The sequence below is a fragment of the Echinops telfairi genome, unplaced genomic scaffold (genome assembly GCF_000313985.2).
Source record: "Echinops telfairi isolate 266 unplaced genomic scaffold, ASM31398v2 ScPeMD7_7423;HRSCAF=8461, whole genome shotgun sequence".
NCBI classification, from domain to species: Eukaryota; Metazoa; Chordata; class Mammalia; order Afrosoricida; family Tenrecidae; genus Echinops; species Echinops telfairi.
This window is the reverse complement of record NW_022111323.1, coordinates 2,587,193-2,600,439: the sequence shown is the minus strand read 5'-3', so window position 1 is coordinate 2,600,439 and position 13,247 is coordinate 2,587,193. Positions and strand designations below refer to the sequence as shown.

Sequence of the window (13,247 nt, the reverse complement as noted above, 5' to 3'; positions counted from 1 at the left end):
GTCGGACAGTGTAAGGTATGACAAAATAATAATTTATAAATTATCAAGGGTTCATGAGGGAGGGGGGAGCGGGGAGGGAGAGGAAAAATGAGAAGATGATGCCAGGGGCTTAAGTGGAGAGCAAATGTTTTGAGAATGATGAAGGCAATGAATGTACAAATGTGCTCTACACAATTGATGTATGTATGGATTGTGATAAAAATTTTATAAGCCCCTACTAAAATGATTTTTTAAAAAGAACATTTTCATTCTTCTTGAACTCCTTGATCTTAGCTTCCCTTTATCTCCTCCTTCCCCTACTCTATCCCCCAGGAGTCCTTATTGTTATGTTGTATATGTTACAAATCATTATTATTACTAGTAGTAGTATCCGTGTCTTATACCATCCAATATATCCATTCACCTACAATTCTGTTATTCATTCCCCTTGAGGGGATTATCCAATCCTCATTGCTATCAGGCCCCCCTTCTCCCACCCTCTTTTCCCATACCCTTAGGGAATCATTACTTCTGTTACTTTTTCTGAAGGGTTATCTACCTTGGCTTTCATGCATCAAAAGATCTTAGTTATACACAAGAGCATACTCATGCCTAACTAGGTTAAGTATGGCAAGACAGGAATCATAATAGTGAGGGGAGGAAATATTAAAGAACTAGAGGATAGTAGTGTGTTTCATCAGTGTTATACCACATCCTAGACTTAACATCCCTTCCATGTGGTCCTTCCGTGAGGGACTGACAATTACCTTTCAGTTGGGTTTTGAGCCTCTACTGCCTATGCTCCTTCACTTCTATTTGATTGTTTGTTTGGTTTGGTTTGGATGGTGTGTTTTTTTAAACTTCTGATACCTATTCCTGTCGACACCTCATGATCACACAGGCTGGTGTGCTTCTTCCGTGTGGGTTTTGTTGTAACCCTGCTAGATGGCTACTTGCTTAATTGTAAGCCTTTAAGACCCCAGACACTATATCTTTTAATAACCAGCCACCATACGCTTTCTTCACTACCTTTGCTTATGCACCCATTTTGTCTTCAGCGATTGTGTTGGGAAAGTGAGTATCATGCAGTGTCAAAATATTATAACAAGCCATTTTTGTACTGAGGTAAGATTTGAGTAGAGACCCAAAGTCTATCTGCTTCCTTATTGTATTTACACACACACACACACACACACACACACACACACACACACACGGACAAATACACCTATTTTTATATATTTACGTATGTGCATATCTGTTTATCCCTATATATGCAATTTTTACTTTCTTCTTCTTTTTCTCTCCTCCTGCCCCACAATCATGCTTACCCCTTGTTCCCCTCTCCATAGTTCCTCTCAAATACATTTCAATTTATCAAACATGACCAGGAACATTACACCCTTCTCACCATTTGTTTTAGTACTCTTGATATTCTCCTGTCCCCGTTGTTGCTGGCTCACCACTCCCATCTATCCCACCTCATCCTCCCCCATACCCCTCCTGTACCATTTGTCTGTTGGTGTCTCCTTGGGCTTATTTACCCTGCCTTTCTTAAATAGATAGACACTCAAATGAAAAGAAAAATGATAAAAATAAATAGATAGTTAAAAAAAAGAATCATGGGAATAGTTCCGTGTCTAGTTGTTATCCTGTCTCAGAATAGATGAGTAGATGATTATCTCTCTGTTAAATAGGGGGAAGGACTTGTTATAATCTGTAAGTCTAGTCCACATTTCTCTCCGCGTTCAATATCCCAGGACCCGCTTACCCAACAGCACTTGTACTCTTAGTCCTCAGCATTCATGGCCAAAGGGCACTCCTCCTATAAGTCCCCATTGCTCTTCCTGCTGTCAGGGATGGAGTGGTCTAATGCCCCCCCATTCCACCCCATTCCACCTTTAGACTTTCTGTGTGGCCCTCTTGTGAGTAACCCACAACCAATTTGGGTGTTGTGTCCAACGCTGCGCTCCAGTTAGAAGTCTATAGTCAGGGTTCCTCAGGGACTTCATGGTTTTGCCCCATTGCTGGTCTATTGCACTCCCCTCTTAGTTTAAGTCTCCACAAGAAAGGGAGAAAGAGAGTAGACCTCATTCCAGCATGCCAATCCTGGAGGGTGACATTCCTGCATGGAGCAGCTGGTTAACAGAAAAGGCTGCAGGGCTGACCCCAGCTTGAGTCATGAGGTTCCCTCTGTCCGCCCCCTAAATAAAAGTGCTACAGAGGACAGCACTAAAGACACAGACCAGGGAGAGTGGCCAGTCTGTCCCACCCACATGGGAGCAAACTAAGAGGGGCTTGAAACCATGCATTTTCAATTGCTTCATATGCACTTGAATGTTGGGCATTGAATAAGAAGTAAAATAGGGAACACTAATTAAGACTTCACATGCATTTAGTTGCTTTTGGCTTTTGTGAATAGTGCTGCAATGAATCTTACTGTCCAAGTCTATGAGTCTCTGATTTTGAGTATTTTTGGCTATATACATTACATTAAAATTATTGGGACATATGGTATTTTTTTCATTTTCTGGATGAACTACCACACTGCTCTCCACAGTAGTCATACCATTTTTATTCCCTCCAGAATGGATACTCTTTTTTCTCTCCCTCTCTCTCACTGCCATAGAGTATATGTGGACTCATGGCAACCCTATAGGACATCATAGAGCTGCCCCTGTGAGTTTCTGAGACTGAAACAGTTTACAAAATTAGAAAACCCAGTCTTTCTCCCTGATATTGGCTGATAGTTTCAATCTGCTGACCTTGTGGTTAGCAGCGCAAGGCATAAACACTATGCCACCAGGACTCCCATCAATGCATATGGGGTTTGAATTTCTCCACATCCTTGCCAACAGGTATAATGCACTGACTCTTAACTTGTGCCCAATATCCATTTTTTATTTTCTCTCTTTTCTCTTCCCCCACCCCCTTGGTCATCTGAAAGAAAAACTAAAACCTGGAGTTTAAGGTTTCTGTAAGGGAATTGTAGGCAATAAGTCTGGAAAAATAAGTCAGATTATGATGATTTGGGCTTTTGGTCTTTAACCTAAAAACAAATGGAGAGGAACTGTGGTTTCAAATAAGTATTTTACAGAATTCTTCAGCAAGGTTCTTTTGAGCTAAGCACTGAGACAATAGAAATTTAAGTCAAATAGGAATCCAACCTTTCGAGGAGTTTATAGACACTAATAGATACTTAAAGTAGGATATGATATGATTACAAATGCGCTTAGGGAAGGTTAATCTGGTGGCATGAAAATACCATTGAAGACTAGCAGACAGGAATAGAGAGGGTAGTTGTGAGGTCACTTCACTAATTCAGGAAAGAAGTAGTGAGTATTTGAATTAGGGTAGAAGCAATGACTGAAAACAAATTTTAAAACAGCATATCCATTCATCATTCTATTTCCCAAAACGTCTACCTTGCCTATTCCAAGGGGCACAGTGTGGTCATCTCTGATGGAGAATTCTGAACCTGAGAAGACAAAGGTGTGCAATGACAAGAGCTCATCATGTTCAATTCCACACCTCACTGGCAGGATCCAACATGTTTCCAAAGCATACAATATATCATTCTGAAAATATGAGCTTGGATACACTTTTTGGTCTAGTGTTAGATAGCTGGTGTTTGAAACGTCATTTAATTTAAAGATCAAATTAAGTCTTTTTTTTTTCATTTAAAAGGCTAATTGAACTGATTTTCCAAATGAACCAATGGAAACTCACTCAGAATACATAGTTGCTAATGATAGTATTTTTAAACAAAGATGAAAGGGAAAAAGTTTTCAGACTAAACAGACCCAAAGCATGTTTTGACATATTTTCTAAGCCAAACATCAAGAGATTCTATATTTGTTCTCAACTCTGTTTATCTGTGACCTCCTCATCTAGTTACAAGTTAGACAATGCTTCAGAGAGGTGGCCTCATAAGACAATTTTGTAAAAGTGCTTTCTTTCATTCACTTGTAATTTTCAAAAGACATGTCTAAGGTATGTGGGTAGCAAAAGTGCATGTTATTTATAAGTAAACCTAGAAAGAGACAGATTTTTGCAGTAGCCTGCTTCAATTTTCACTGTAACCAGAAAGCTATCTGGCAACCACATTTGTGACTTCCTATGACTTCAACAACCCACACAGAGGGTTGTTAAGAGAGATGGTTAATACTAGGACTTACCTTTGTTGGTTAATGCAAATCCCATATGCTGCTACTATTTTGGTGACATTTAGGTTTTCTTTGGTCCAATATTTGTAATAAAAGGTCTCTTCTCATTCACCCCATTCTTTTTTTAAAAGATGAGGGATAAGGGCAGGGCAAGGTAGAAAGAGGACTGGAGGGAGACAAATTTAAAAGTAAGAAGGAAGCCAGAGTGATAAAAGAACTGAAAGAAACTTGGTAATCTGGATTCTCAAGTTCAAATTAAAGTTCTGCTACCTAATTCACCACATGATGTTTCCTCCTAAAAGCCTCCCAAAATAAGTTAATGAAGGTTAAGGATAATAGTTGCCCCAAACTATCAGTAATATCTATGAGTTGTATCTTTTCCCCTAAATATAGTGCACAAGATGTATACGGTAAAGCTAGTCTACTTGGATTTTCTAATTTACACTCTCATACTTATTTATTATATAACCTTAAGCATATTATTCATTTGCTCTGTGCCTCAATTTCCTCATCTGTACTGTGGGAATGAAATAATACCTATTTCATAGAGTTATTATGAGATTAAATGAATTAACATATATAAATAACAAAATAACTTATGGCTGAATGAACAGGCTTTTTGTTTGTTCGTTTTCTTACCTTGGGCGTTTTCCTATTTAATGAGGAACTGAAATGCCCAGGTTTGCAGCAAGTTGAGATTTTCAACTACCCCAGGATCTCTAAGCCTTTTCAGGAATTCCTATTGTTCTGCTTTCCAATCCCTATCTTAACCTATCAAAATGTATGTGGTTTTCTCATCACTAAGCCTCTCCACCCCCACAACAACCCCCAGGCCACTCATCTGTTTGGTAAATGACTACATTGAATAGTGTCTCCTCAAAATTTAATGTCCACCCAGAAACTGTATATGTCATATTATTGGTATATAGAATACTTGCAGATATAATCAAATTAAGAAGGGATCAAAATTAATTAGGCTGGTCCCTGAATCCAATACTGACTAAAGGTCTTCCACGAAGAGAGAGATTCAGACACTGCAAAAATGGTGAAGAAGCTGTATCTCACTACTGGCTTCCCAAATGTCTTGAAGCAGAGGTCAGATATGCCTACACACACACACACACACACACACACACACACACACACACACACACGCATCTTTCTTTACTTATTCTGACACCAACCATTCCTCCCACAGCACCCTACTTCTATGCTTGGTTCCATAATTCATTGAAATGGCCACACAGAACTCACAGAGAAAACTCACAGTTATGGAAACTTATTAAGGAAATTAATAGGTTACCACAAGTCAGGATCAATAAACAATAAGGATATAGTCATTTGTCCATAGCAACACCTCTCTGCATCCAGCAGTAAAGTCTCTTTCCAGTCCTCAGCATCTCAGTCAAGTGGTTCATTGGCCTCTTTCTCCATGGATCAGGAAGTCTGCTTGTTGCTCTTTCTCACAGTCTCATACTCCTGGAGTTGCTCCTCTGATTAGTTTCATGATTTCTTTGCTTTGGCCTCTGGTCTCAGCCTGGCTCCTTTGCTTTGTTCTATAACCTCCATGCTACAGTCTTTGGTGCCTCTGTTCTTGGCCTCCATCACTTCAAATAAAGACCTTGAATGTGCTGTTCTTCCAATGATCCTGGGATTTCTTTGTGTCCAAACTGACTTTTATACCCAAAGGATTTTTACCCTCTACTAAGGTCACGACTTAACCCCAGTTTAGTCCTGTCCAATAGCATAGCCAAGAACTGCCTCTAAAATGGGATTACAGCCACTATACTACACCACACAAGGAATTATAGTGAGAAGAACCATATTAATTAACTATATTTCAGACACAGAAACACAGGAACACAAAGGAGAATACTATGTGAGAGATATTCTCTGTCAGAGGCAGAGACTGGAATAGTTATATTATTCAATACGAATAACTAAGGAACACCAGAGATTATTGGCAACCATTAGAAAATAGAAGAGGAATGAAAGAATTCTTCCCTATAGCCTTCAGAGGGAGAATAGTCCTACTAACTGGCCTTCAACTCACTGCTTTCACATCAATTCCAACTCAAATTAACCCTACAGGACATAGTAGAACTGCCCACTTGGGTTTCCCAGGCTATAAATCTTTACAGGAGCAGAAAGCCTCATCTTTCTCCTATGCAGTGGCTGGTGGGTTCAAACTGCTGATCTTGAAGCTAGTAGCCCAATGCATAATCCATTGGGCCTAATAAGAATTAAATTAATTAATTGACATAAGGTGTCAAAATATGGCACACAAAGAACCCATTATGTACTCATTCTCATTATGTATTATCATGGAGTACTAGGTGGAGCAAATGGTTAAGGCATTTGGCTGCTAATGGAAAGGTTGGAGGCTGAAGTCCACTCACGGGTGCCTCAGAAGAAATACATGACAATGTAATGCTGGAAAATCCACCATTGAAAATGCCATGGTATGCAGGTCTACTCTGGCATACATGTGATAATCCGGAGTCAAAGGAGACTCATTTCAATTCTATAATTACCGGTATATTACTATTATAACTGCTATCATTTCTTTGTCTTAGCTATGAAATAACTTTTCTAATATAAACTTTTCCAAGGAAACAACAGACAACCAACCCTTTTAGAACAGGATTTGACTGAGTGTTACCAACTTGCTATCTGACTTTGGCCAAGTCCCTTTCTAATCTGTGAACCTCAAGCACTTCACTCATAAAAGGAGCAGCCTACTTAATTTCAAGCTAATCTGTTTAGATTCCCATTAGTTTCCATCCTTGATAAAACTTAGTATCCTTTACTTGTGTTTTTCAGGGATAACATATTCTGGCATATGGTTCAGTAAAAATATAATAATACTTCAGCTATTGTAATGAAGCAGTCAATTTATGTGGTTTTCCAATTAACTATCAGATTTAACATCTGGTAAAGAAGAGATTCCCTCTCTTTCCAAGAAGAGGCCTCAACTAACACTGAAAAATAAGAAGCACTGAATTGGAATTGAGCAGAACTGAATGTTTGCCTTAGTTCTTATGCCAATTTGTTATTTAACCCTTCTCCTCTTTAACCCTCTATAAAAAGAAAGTGGGGTAGGGAGAAAGCATCAACAGTCTAGGTGATCACAAAGAACCCTCTGAATCACTTTACAGAGCAGGAAAGTTCAGGGTACTGAATGAAAACTGAAAAGTCATCAAGATGTTCACCATAAAATTTAAACTTAAGTCCGAAGTCAGACTTATGAGGCCTACCATTCCATTCCACCTGCCCATGGTACCGTCTTTACCATCTCAGTAAATAACAACCCCATTTTCCAATCACTCAAATAAAAAATTAGTCAGTCACCCTTGATGCCTCTAATTTTCTCATACCAAATATCTGATCTGTCAGTAAATAATGTTGTCTCTACCTTCAAAACACGTTCAGAATACAATCACTTCTTACCTTCTTCACCAATACCATTCTGATCTGAGCCAACATTACTACTTACCTAGATGATGGCAATAGCCTTATCTCCCTGCTTTCCTTCTTGCACCTACACATTCATCTCTAAACAAACAAGAAGTACAACAAACATATGCACAATATGTCAAAGTATGATAAATGTTATGAAGAGGAATCTTGACATCCTCTCACAGAAGGGCCACAAAGAAGAGATGAGCCAATCAAGATGCAGTATAGCACCAACGAAACACACAGCTTTCCTCTATTTCTTTAATGCTTCCTTCCCACACTATCATGACCTCAATTCTCCCTTACAAATTGGATTAGACCAGAACATGCACACTGCTACAGATAAGAGCCCACAACACAGGGAATCCAGGATAGTTAAACCCCTCAAGGTCAACAATGAGAATAGAGCTTCCAGGAGGATAAGGCGAAGGTAGAGGGATTAAGGGGGGATCAATCACAAGGATCAACATATAACCCCCTCCCAGGGGGATGAACAACAGAAAAGTGGGTGAAAGGCAACAGAGGATGATGTAAGATATGAAAATAATAATCTATAACTTACCAAGAGTTCATGAGGGAAGGAGGGTGGGGGAGGGAGGGGAAAAATGAGGAGCTGATATCAAGGGTTCAAATAGAAAAGCATGCTTTGAAAATGATGATGGCAGCATGTGTACAAATGTGCTTGACACAATGTATGATTGCATGGATTGTGATAAGAGATGTAAGAACCCCTAATAAAAATATTTAATTAAATAAGAAATAAATTACAATTCTACAATAATCACAATTTTAAAAATATAATGGCAGTTCTTGAAATTTTTATTCACTTTTAAAATATGTTCTTCTGTAATTAAGTACATAATGAATGAAAGGTCACGAGAACATTTGCTTTAAAAAAAAGGATATTGTGAGAAAGAAAACTTTAAAGAAAATATATGATGTTGGTATACTTAATTCTGGAATATGTAGCAGGAATCTCTCTCTTTCTGTGTGTGTGTGTGTGTGTGTGTGTGTGTGTGTGTGTGTTAATTCTTTCACCAAGGGATTTACATAAAAGAACATTTCTTTGTGGATATATTTAGTTACAAATAATATTATTGAGATTTATATATATGTGTGTGTGTGTGTGTGTGTGTGTGTGTGTGTGTGCTTAATTCTTTCACCAAGGGATTTACATAAAAGAACCTTTCTTTGTGGATATATTTAGTTACAAATAATATTATTGAGATTTATATATATATATCAGGTTGTGTTACTTCCCTACTTAAAACCTTCTACATTTTCAGAGTAAAAAACAAAGTTCTGGTAAAGGGAGAAGTCGGACAGGGCAAGACATGACAAAATAATAATTTGTAAATATCAAGGGTTCATGAGGAGGGGGCAGCGGGGAGGGGGTGGGAAATGAGGACCGGATGTCAGGGGCTTAAATGGAGAGCAAATGTTTTGAGAATGATGAGGGCAATGAATGTACAAATGTGCTTTACACCACTGATATGTGTATGGATTGTGATAAGAGTTGTATGAGCCCCTAATAAAATTATTTTAAAAAAAAGATCTACAATGTTCCTTATTAATTCTGACCTTATTTCTTATCACTTCCCCACATACTTACAACCTCATGGCTCTTCTCCACACCAAGTGAGCACCTGCTTCAGGTTCTTTGTACTTGTGGTTCGCTGTGTCTGGAATATTTTTAACCTAGAGATCCATATGGAACACTTTCAGTAAAGATTTCCCTGACTAGTATAAAACAGTCCTTCTCACCATCCTCCACAGTCTGATTAGTTATTTTTCCTGAAAGATCCTGTGAAATCAGGAGGACTTCAAAAAGTTCATGGGAAAAAAATCAGTTATCTTTTAATTTGATAAAGTTTTTAAAACCCTGTCATTTACTCCATTTATTTGTTTCCTTGTTATCTGTAACCCTTCACTAAATTGCTCCATGAAAGCAGGGATTTTTGTCTATGATTTTATTGCTGTATCACAGGACTTAATACAGAATTTTACATATAATAAGTGTTCAACAAGTATTTGTTGAGTAAATGAAGTCTATAAAGTATGGTGGCAAGTTTTGCTACACAGAACTCCCAAACAACTCAATATATCAGTGTGATGAGTGGATAAGAAGGCCAGGAATATTACAAAATAAACCTGTTTGTAATACTATACCACTGAGCTTCCTTTGCCTCTCTGAGAAGGAGGAATGGAACTAAAGGCTCATCTAAACTACTTTGAAGCTGTTTGACTTGGGGCAAGTTACCTAATCTCTGAGCATAAGGTTTACAATGGAAATAATGGTACTGTGACAATATGAATAGTATTATAATAGTATGAATTCTGGCTACTTGTACAGGGTAGAAGTAAGAACAAATGCAATAATGGAACATGAAATTACTCTGTAAAATGTGAAGTGCTACTGGAATATATTCAATGTTACTGTTCTCTGCTCCACATTTTTTTGTGTGAAAAGTATGAAAGAGTCAAGCACTGTTAATATAAATATTTTTCACTTTGGGAAAGAATACCACAGATGAAATACGAAGTTCCACGATAGCTTATTTACTATCTAGCGCTAGAGGGTCTGGCTCAAGTTACTGCATTATTAGGGCCTTAGTTCTGTGTTGAATTCACGAAAGAGAACCAACCACTCCCAGCGAAATCCTGCCACAGACCCCTTGCAGTCCAATTAGTGGCCAAATAGTGGGTTACCCATCTACCAGAAGGAACCAAGTCAGACTGTGGAGAACAGACACCATGATTAAGGAGTAAGATATTAAAATATCTGCATCTTCTAATTGAGTAAAAGAATTACAAAAATAATGGTTATATGTCCATTACTTCCAGAATTGTTTGATTGTTTTTTGGTTTTGTTTTTTCAAATAATTATACTAGGACAGAATCCAGACATCATACCATTTAATAGTTCAGTCATGGCAAGCAGTGTTGTACAACTGCTACCATAATCATTTTCATAACATTTTCTTCCTTCTTGTACTTCTTGGTATTGGCTCCCCATTACCCCCCACCTTCACTGCTGTACTCCCTAGGAACACTTATCCTAGTTATTGTTTCTATAGATTTCCCTAACTTGGGTTTCATATACAGAAAAACATAGGAAGACACATAATAGAGAGTCAAGAATGCTACTCAACAATAAAATCCTACAGAGAGAAGCCTCAATTTAAAAAAGCAACAACAAAAACAAACAAAAAGGAAAGCACCGGATCAAACTCAACATGTGTCAAAAGGAAGATCAAATAACAAGGCTTTAACCATTCAAGTCAGATTTATTATTTTAATCTACTGTAATCACCTCTCTAATACTCTCTGTCAGATAACCAGGTTATTCTCATCCCTAATTTATGGTCAGAGGGAAATCACTGGAGACTCATTCCATGTGTAGATCCTGCAAACATATTTTGGGCTTCAACTGTCATCCACAGCTTTCTGAAAATCAGAATTTCACCATTTAAGCTCTTCCCTCCCTTAACTAATACCCTGAAATCCCAGTCAATTCATCTTGATCAATGGAAATCTTAAGAGCAAAAGAATCATTACTGATGTGACCACTATACTGGCCATCTTCATTGACTCCCATCCTAAACTCAGGCATATTAATCACCCACTGCCTCTAAAACCACTCAGGTCTTTATATATTCAATGTCCTTTTAACTTTCAATTAATTAATTCCTTATATTATTATAGACTCACCTAGTCAAATATATGAAAACATGTTTCAGCAAGTATGATGAAAAAGTCAAAGAAACTGACTGGGATCATATTACTGAATATATTTTAAATATTTCAACTTCATATCCCTTGTTCCAGTTCACATTTCATTTTATTTCCATAACTACTATGTTTGAAATATCCACCATGATCTGTATCTATTGCTTGAGTTCAATCATACTGCTTCCATCTTTTTATTTAATGAATTAGCAATAGCCACATGTAATACAGCTGACTGTCAGTCCAGATATTCACATGGGTATCTATTTCTTTTTTGAATACCTACATTTAAAAAAAGTGTACTATACAGTATCCCATTATGGTACTGCTATTATGTTTATGGGTGCAAGCTCCTGGGGGCGGGGGAGCAGTAAATTCGAGATCTTTCCTGAATTGTGTCCCTTTTACCCTTAGCTTTTTCTATCACATAACTGAACATGTAAAACCCAAAACCAAACCCACTGCCAATGAGTAGATTCTGCTCAGAGAGACCCTATATAGGGTTTCAAAGGCTGTAAATCTTTATGGAAGCAAATGTTGTTGGTAGTTGTTAGGTGCCATTGAGTTAGTTCTGACCCATAGTGACCATATGTATGGTAGAACAAAACACTGTGCCCTGTCCTGCACCATCCTCACAATTGTTCCTATGTTTAAGCCCATAGCCTCAACATTCTCCAACAGAGCAGCTGGAGCCTGGTTTGAACTATCAGCTTTTCAGTGAAGAGTTCAGTGCTTACTTAACTTCACCACAAGAGTTCTTAGCAAGTACTTAAATGAAGAGTGGCTAGTTGATGAGAACTTTTTATTTTATCACCTTATTAGGGTCATCTCTAAAGCCAGCTTTTATAGGTCTTTTGGCTTAGTGGCTTACAATTCACTTAGCATCATAAGAAAAGTACTGCCATGGATGATCCTTAGCCTAGCGTATTAATAATGGCAAAGTTCAGTCATTGTATAAGTGAAATTTAATATTTGTTTTCAAAGCTGTGGAGGGTATCTTCAAAAAGAAGCACAAATTATATGTGGGTAAATTAACCATTGCTCCATCTAGGAAATTTATTCAAAAGTCAGTATTTAAAAACAAAAGTATTACTCCAGCTGCTTATCTAAGCATAAATCAAATACAGCTAGTGATTTTTGTGGCCTGGTTTTCATTTGTTATCACTTAATGCTAGTTTTCTGTATAGAAATTATTTTATTCCTCTTTACTCATACTAGTAATTCCTGAACCCAAATTTCAGTACAAGAACTATTCAGTATATAAGCCTTAGGATTCCTTTCTATTGTCCTTTAGATGATTTCCAAAATTTTAGAAATATCCTTATATTCATCAAAGAAGTGGGCTGGCATTATCAGTTCTGATTCACTCAGGAAAAGATGAGAATAGTGTTCCTATCCAGCCTTCAAATAGAATTAACAAAGTATGCTTTAACTTTAAATGAAGCAGCAAACACCCTCTGCTTTTAAGTCACGGGGTTATTCAAAAGTTAGGTCTTCTTATTAGTAGGCCACTGGAGATCCCCTTGCAGAGGGGTCTTGGGGAGGAGATGAGCCAGTCAGGGTGCGATGTAACAATGATGAGAAATACAACTTTCCTCTAGTTCCTAAAGGTTTCCTCCCCGCTCCCACTACCATGACTCGAATTCTATCTTGCAAGACTGGCTAGACCAGAGGAGGTACACTGGTACTGATAGGAACTGAAAATACAGGGAATCCAGGACGGATGAGCCCTATAGGACCAGTGGTGTGAGTGGCAAAACAGGGAGGGTAAAGGGAGAATGGGTAGGAAAGAGGGAACCGATTACATGGAACTGTGTGTGACCTCCTCCCTGGGGGACAGACAACCGAAAAGTGGATGAAGGGAGACATCAGACAGGGCAAGATATGACAAAATACCCATTTATAAACTATCAA

The 13,247-nt window shown here is 38.0% G+C and overlaps 1 protein-coding gene across 1 annotated transcript in view; it reads right to left on the bottom strand.

Annotated features, from left to right (window-relative positions):
* The window catches only part of AR (androgen receptor), a 277,936-nt gene that overhangs the window by 254,797 nt on the left and 9,892 nt on the right, over positions 1 to 13,247 (bottom strand). The window lies entirely within an intron of this gene.